Here is a 6,790-nt window from a genome sequence, read left to right as displayed (position 1 = left end):
TAAGACCCGACCAAGATGGTAAGACCTGATTAAAAGATTCAGATTCCCTTTAACCTCTGTAAACATGTTAACGTTCTTGGCAGATGTGATTCGTTAAAATCGCACGCGTCATTCTTATGTAAGAGTCCTTCTAAGGATTCCAAAGCCCAAATTAATGATTTGTAAATCATGGGTTAAATCGTCAATGAAGATGATCAATTATTAAACATCCATTAGTGATGTAGTGCCTACGGCCCAAACTTATTAAACATCCATTAGGGATGTAATGCCTACGGGCCATAATTATTGTCATATAAGACAAAAGGCAGTTGTAGTCTATGACTCCCTGTCAGAAAAGGTAAAAGGACTACGGTTCAAACCTTCATGCCTTGACTCTCTGTAATCCTGGCTTATATTATAAAAACGTCCTTGTGACTAGGCTATTGTGCCACTAACAATATTGTTGTAATTAGGATAAGTATATTCAAATCCTATATAAATGTGAGTAACAAATTAACCAGATATGGTCTATATTACCATGGTTAATGAATTGCCATAAAAGACAATTCCATAATAAACTCCTAAATAAAACTTTGTCATTATCTTCTGTAGCAGATTCAAGCTACAATGGCTGATCCAAATGAAGTGAATAGTCATTCAAAAGAAGATGAAAATGATAACGCCCAGATTCATCTAACGGGCGCGGAATTGAAAGCTCTTGTCGACGGCGCTGTTAAGGCAGCCTTGGATTGACAGTATGAAGAGTACACTGAGTCCCGGAGCAGAACCCTATCTACACCACACTCAAAGCCAAAAACCCACTCAAAATCTCACAGCAAACCACCCTCGGCTCCGTCTAAGCCTAAAAAGGACGACGATAAACACTCACCTAATGAAAACAGTGTTCGTCCTAAGGAAAAAGTGTTTACTGATGCATCTCGCGCAAGGGGTTGCACCTACAAGTATTTCGTATCTTGCAAACCCCGAGATTTCACTGGGGAGAAAGGCGCGGTAGATTGTATGACTTGGTTAGACGAGATGGACACCGTGGTGGACATCAGTGGTTGTGCAGAGAGAGACATGGTAAAGTTTGTTTCGCAATCATTCAAGGGCGAAGCCCTGGCTTGGTGGAGGTCGTTGGTTCAGGCCTCGGGGAAGGCTGTTTTGTATAGCATGACGTGGGAGGAATTCATTTCTCTCATCAAGGAAAATTACTGCCCTCAACATGAGGTTGAAAAGATCGAGTCCGACTTCCTATCGTTGGTAATGACGAACCTTGACTGTCAAGCTTACCTCACGAGCTTCAACACAATGTCTCGGTTGGTTCCGTATCTGGTAACCCCGGAACCAAAGAGAATAGCTCGTTTTATCAGTGGGTTAGCCCCCAGATAAAGGCAAGCGTGAAGGCCTCTCGGCCAGCGACCTTTAGATCTGTAGCTGACATATCTTTGTCCCTCACTCTGGATGCGGTCAGACAAAGATCGCTAGGAACAAAGAAGCTGAGAAGAGAAAACGTGAAGATGATACTTCACGAAGGTCGAGCAAGAAGCACCGTGGAAACGGTGACAACAAGAAGGGGTCTGAGTCAAGGAGAGATGGGCAACAATCTGATGAGAAGCCCAAGTGCAAGGTTTGCAAGTGGCGACACTTTGGAAAGTGCAGACTCGAATCGAACTCGCAGACTCAATCAAAGTCATTTGCTTGCGGGATATGCAAGTCCAAGGACCACAAGACCTTGGATTGCAAAAAGCTGAAGGATGCAACTTGCTACAGATGCAATGAGAAGGGGCACATTAAAACCAACTGCCCTAAATATGCCAAGAAGCCTGAAGAGGCCAAGAAGACTAATGCAAGAGTCTTCAGGATGGATGCGAAAGAAGCCGTGCAAGATGATAACGTGATCACAGGTACTTTTCTTGTAAATGATATCTTTGCAAGAGTACTTTTTGATTCAGGCGCCGATAAGTCCTTCGTAGATCATAAATTTTGCAAATTACTGAATATGCCTGTCAAAACCTTGAGTGTAAACTATAAGGTAGAGTTAGCAGATGGCACCATAGAAACCGTCTCTACTGTATTAGATGGATGTGTGATAGCCATTAAGAACCACTCTTTTCCTCTATCTCTACTTCCCTTTAAATTGGCCGGTTTTGACATAGTCCTGGGTATGGACTGGTTATCTCACAAGCAGGCCCAAATCGTCTGCAACAGAAGGCAAGTGGTGATAAAGACTCCGTCTGGTGAATCACTTACCATTCGGGGAGATACCCAGTATGGATTGCCTGAGCAAATGACTATGCTCAAGGCTTCAAAGTGTTTAAAGAAGGGTTGTGTCATCTACATGGCACAAGTGATTATTGAAGAGCCAAAACCAAAGATAGAAGACATTCCCGTTATTTCGGAATATCCAGAAGTTTTCCCGGAAGATCTACCTGGTTTGCCACCAGATAGGCAAGTGGAATTCAGGATTGACATCATCCCTGGAGCAGCACCTGTTGCTAGAGCACCTTACAGGTTAGCACCAACCGAAATGAAGGAGTTAAAGACGCAACTGGATGAACTGCTAGCTAAAGGTTTCATTAAACCTAGTTCGTCTCCTTGGGGAGCGCCAGTCCTGTTTGTCAAGAAGAAGGACGGATCGATACGTCTGTGCATCGATTATCGCGAGCTTAACAAGGTCACGATAAAGAATAGGTATCCTTTGCCGAGGATCGACGATTTGTTCGATCAGTTACAAGGGGCAAGTTATTTCTCGAAGATTGATTTGAGGTCAGGCTACCATCAACTGAAAGTCAGAGATGAAGACGTACATAAAACCGCATTTAGGACTCGTTATGGTCACTATGAGTTCCTAGTGATGCCTTTTGGGCTCGCTAATGCACCGGCTGCATTCATGGATCTCATGAATCGCGTTTGCAAGCCGTACTTAGACAAATTCGTCATCGTTTTCATCGACGGTATTCTTATCTACTCGAAGAACCGAGCTGACCATGAGAAACACCTTCGCTGTATTCTCAAACTCCTGCATCACGAGAAATTCTATGCCAAATTCTCTAAGTGCGAATTCTGGCTTCGAGAAGTCCAATTCCTTGGACATGTTTTCAGCGAGCGTGGTATCCAAGTGGATCCCGCTAAAGTGGAAGCTGTCATGAATTGGCAAGAGCCAAAGACGCCTACAGAAATTCGTAGTTTCCTGGGGTTGGCAGGATATTACAGGCGTTTCATTGAAAATTTTTCATGGATTGCTGCGCCCTTGACTTCCTTGACCAAGAAGAAAGTAAAGTTCATTTGGGGCCCCAAGCAGCAAGCGTCCTTTGATATTTTGAAACAAAGGTTGAGCAACGCTCCTGTGCTAACATTGCCTGAAGGTACCGAAGAGTTTGTAGTTTACTACGACGCATCACACACTGGCATGGGATGCGTACTTATGCAGAAAAGCAAAGTTATTGCCTATGCTTCAAGACAGTTAAAGGTGCATGAAAAGAATTACACCACCCATGATTGGAGTTGGGTGCCGTTGTGTTCGCACTAAAACTGTGGAGGCATTATCTGTATGGTATCAAGTTTGTGATCTATTCTGATCATAAGAGCCTTCAACATCTGTTTAACCAGAAGGATTTAAACATGAGGCAGCGCCGATGGATGGAGACTTTAAATGATTATGATTGTGAAATCAGATATCATCCCGACAAGGCGAATGTAGTCGCTGATGCCTTAAGTCGAAAGGAAAGGGTGAAACCCATCCGAATCAATGCCAAGAGCATTGAAGTGAAGAATAATTTGATTTAAAGGTTGTTAGCTGCACAGAGAGAAGCTGTGTTGGAAGCTAACTACCCTAAGGAAAAGCTAGAAGTAACTGAGGAGCAGTTAACTCTTAGCAAGGACGGAATTTTACGATTAAATGGACGAATATGGGTTCCAATTTATGGAGGACTACGAGATGTTATCCTCCAAGAAGCCCATAGTTCCAAATATTCTGTTCATCCTGGAGCTGATAAAATGTACCAGGATCTAAAGGCAAATTATTGGTGGATAGGCTTGAAAAAGTCTGTAGCCACTCATGTAGCCAAATGCTTGACTTGTGCGCAAGTCAAAGCTGAGCATCAAAAGCCGTCAGGCTTGCTACAACAGCCTGAACTTCCCGAATGGAAGTGAGAAATGGTAACTATGGATTTTATTACCAAGTTACCCGAGACGAGGAAAGGAAATGATACAATATGGGTTATAGTTGATAGACTGACCAAGTCAGCACATTTCTTACCCATCAAGGAGACTTATAACTCCGACATGTTGGCCCAGTTATACGTTGACAAGATTGTAGCCTTACATAGCATACCTGTGTCTGTTATCTCTGACAGAGATGCTAGATACACGTCTCATTTCTGGAAAAGTTTCCAGCAATCCTTGGGCACACGTTTGAATTTCAGTGCGGCTTACCATCCTTAGACAGACGGTCAGAGTGAGCGCACTATTCAGACGTTGGAAGACATGCTACGTGCATGTGCAATCGATTTGGGTGGTAGTTGGGATAAGAACCTACCATTAATCGAATTCTCCTACAACAATAGCTACCATACCAGCATTAAGGCTGCGCCCTTCGAGGCATTATACGGTAGAAAGTGTAGATCGCCCGTTTGTTGGGCGGAAGTTGGAGATGTCCAACTATCAGGACCAGAGATAGTCTTCGAAACGACGGACAAGATTGTCTAGATTCGAGACTGTCTCAAGGCTGCCCGAGATAGGCAGAAAAGATACGCGGATCCAAAGCGTAAAGATTTTCACTTCGAAGTAGGTGAAAAAGTATTGCTTAAAGTATCACCCTGGAAGGGGGTGACGCGTTTTGGTAAGAAAGGCAAGCTAAGCCCGAGATACATAGGACCTTTCGAGGTTATCGAACGTGTCGGGTGAGTTGCCTATAAGTTAAACATACCTAAGGAGCTCAATGGTATCCACAATGTGTTCCACATCTGCAACTTAAAGGAGTGTTTCGCTGACGAATCACTGGTTATACCGCATACGGATGTACTCATTGACGAGAGCTTAAAGTTCATTGAAAAACCTGTGTCGATTGAAGATCGACAGGTAAAGAAGCTTCGAAGGAAGCATGTACCTATTGTGAAGGTCAAATGGGATGCCCGTAGAGGTCCCGAATTCACGTGGGAGGTTGAATCCACGATGAAAGAAAAATACCCTTATTTGTTCCAGTAAATCTTGGGTCGAGATTTATTTTAAGGGGGTGAGGATGTAACACCTCGAAATTTTGTGTCCAATAACGTGTTGACACGTGTCATGAGTTTACACGTGGTATGAAATACTAAATAAAGGACTAAAGTTGACAAACCTTGAAAGTATGTAAATTCGAGGGTTCAAAATATCAACGAGAGGTAAATATACTGTATAGTAACCCTAAATGATACTTATACCTTCAAACGAATGAATCATGGATCGTACGGAGCGAAATGCGGAAGAAAGTGAGAGATTACAAACTTCAGGGGTTAATTGTGTCAACATGTTTAATTTATACCTCTGAGTGACCCTTTGACGAACCCGAGGCTTTGTAACGGTAAAATACGCTCACTAGAATATACGATATAAATTTCGTGAAGTTCCGTTTTAAAACGAGAAAGTTATGATCAAATTCGTATGCGAGGGGTTAAAAGCGTCAACAATAAAAGTTAAGGCCTTCCGGATAGTAATTAAACTAACCGGGGACTTAACAATGCGGGTAATAGTCACGAGGCCCTTATTTGTAAATAATCGAGGCCCAAATCGCAAAGTTACCCCTTCGAAACCGAATGGTCAGGTTAATGATTACAAAAGATTTGAAAATCTTGAAATTCAGGCCTCAGGCGGCCCGCGTTAGCGAAATAAGGAAGTTCAGGCGGGCCACGCGCCATCTGTGGATACAGTTACTGACATTAGGATTCAGGCGGCCCGCTTGAGCCAAGCCTGAATCTTAATGCGGGCCGTGCGACAGTCCCAGATGCAGAAAACTTGGACAGATTCACTGTTTGAGCTTGTGAACGATCTTGGATGCATTAATTGAAGCATGGGCGCCCCCTACATGTCCCCTAGCACTCAGGGACACCTGCTGATCATCCATGAACAATTGTAGGATGAGTTGTAATGATCTTGTGCATCATTTTTCACTATAAAAGGCAATGTGATGCACCAATGTTCAACACACCTCAAACCTGCTTTCTAGTTCACTTCTGGAGCTCTCAAGCATTCTTCTAACATCTCTAGTCATGCACCAAGCTTCTGTAAGTATGCCCAACCTTTTGTGGCTTAGTTTTTGTATAGTTTAGCTTAAAAGTCAATCCGTCGTGATTAACGATTGACTTTGTGATAACTCACAAATGGTCCAGTGGCTTGTCGAATCAAAGGTAGTTATATGTTGGTAATCATGTGGGCTTTAAACCCCTAAAAGGGCACCCTCTGATTCCCCCTCTAACTAGTCCGAATGTCGAGTCAAACGTGCTTAGAAAAAGTCAACAGAAATGCTATTTTGCGATTTTATGCATAATCAGTAATGTAGATGGTGTGTAACCTGTTTTAACACTCATAAAACATGATAATAAGTATATTAACTAGTCTAAGCTTGTTTGATCCGACCATTTACTGTTTTGACCCGGTTCGGAGCCGAAAGTCGCAAAACTTTGACTTTTGCTTTGACTTCAGTTCAGACCCGTTATGGTGAGATATAGATATGCCTTAGGACTCTCTTAGGACCAGGTTACATGGTGGTATGACCCTCTGTGACCGGTTCGTTGTTTGTCCGAGTCTTTTACACCTTTCCGATAAATGCTTA

The sequence above is a fragment of the Helianthus annuus genome, chromosome 2 (assembly GCF_002127325.2).
Source record: "Helianthus annuus cultivar XRQ/B chromosome 2, HanXRQr2.0-SUNRISE, whole genome shotgun sequence".
Taxonomy (NCBI): domain Eukaryota; kingdom Viridiplantae; phylum Streptophyta; class Magnoliopsida; order Asterales; family Asteraceae; genus Helianthus; species Helianthus annuus.
Note: the sequence above shows the minus strand (reverse complement) of the source record.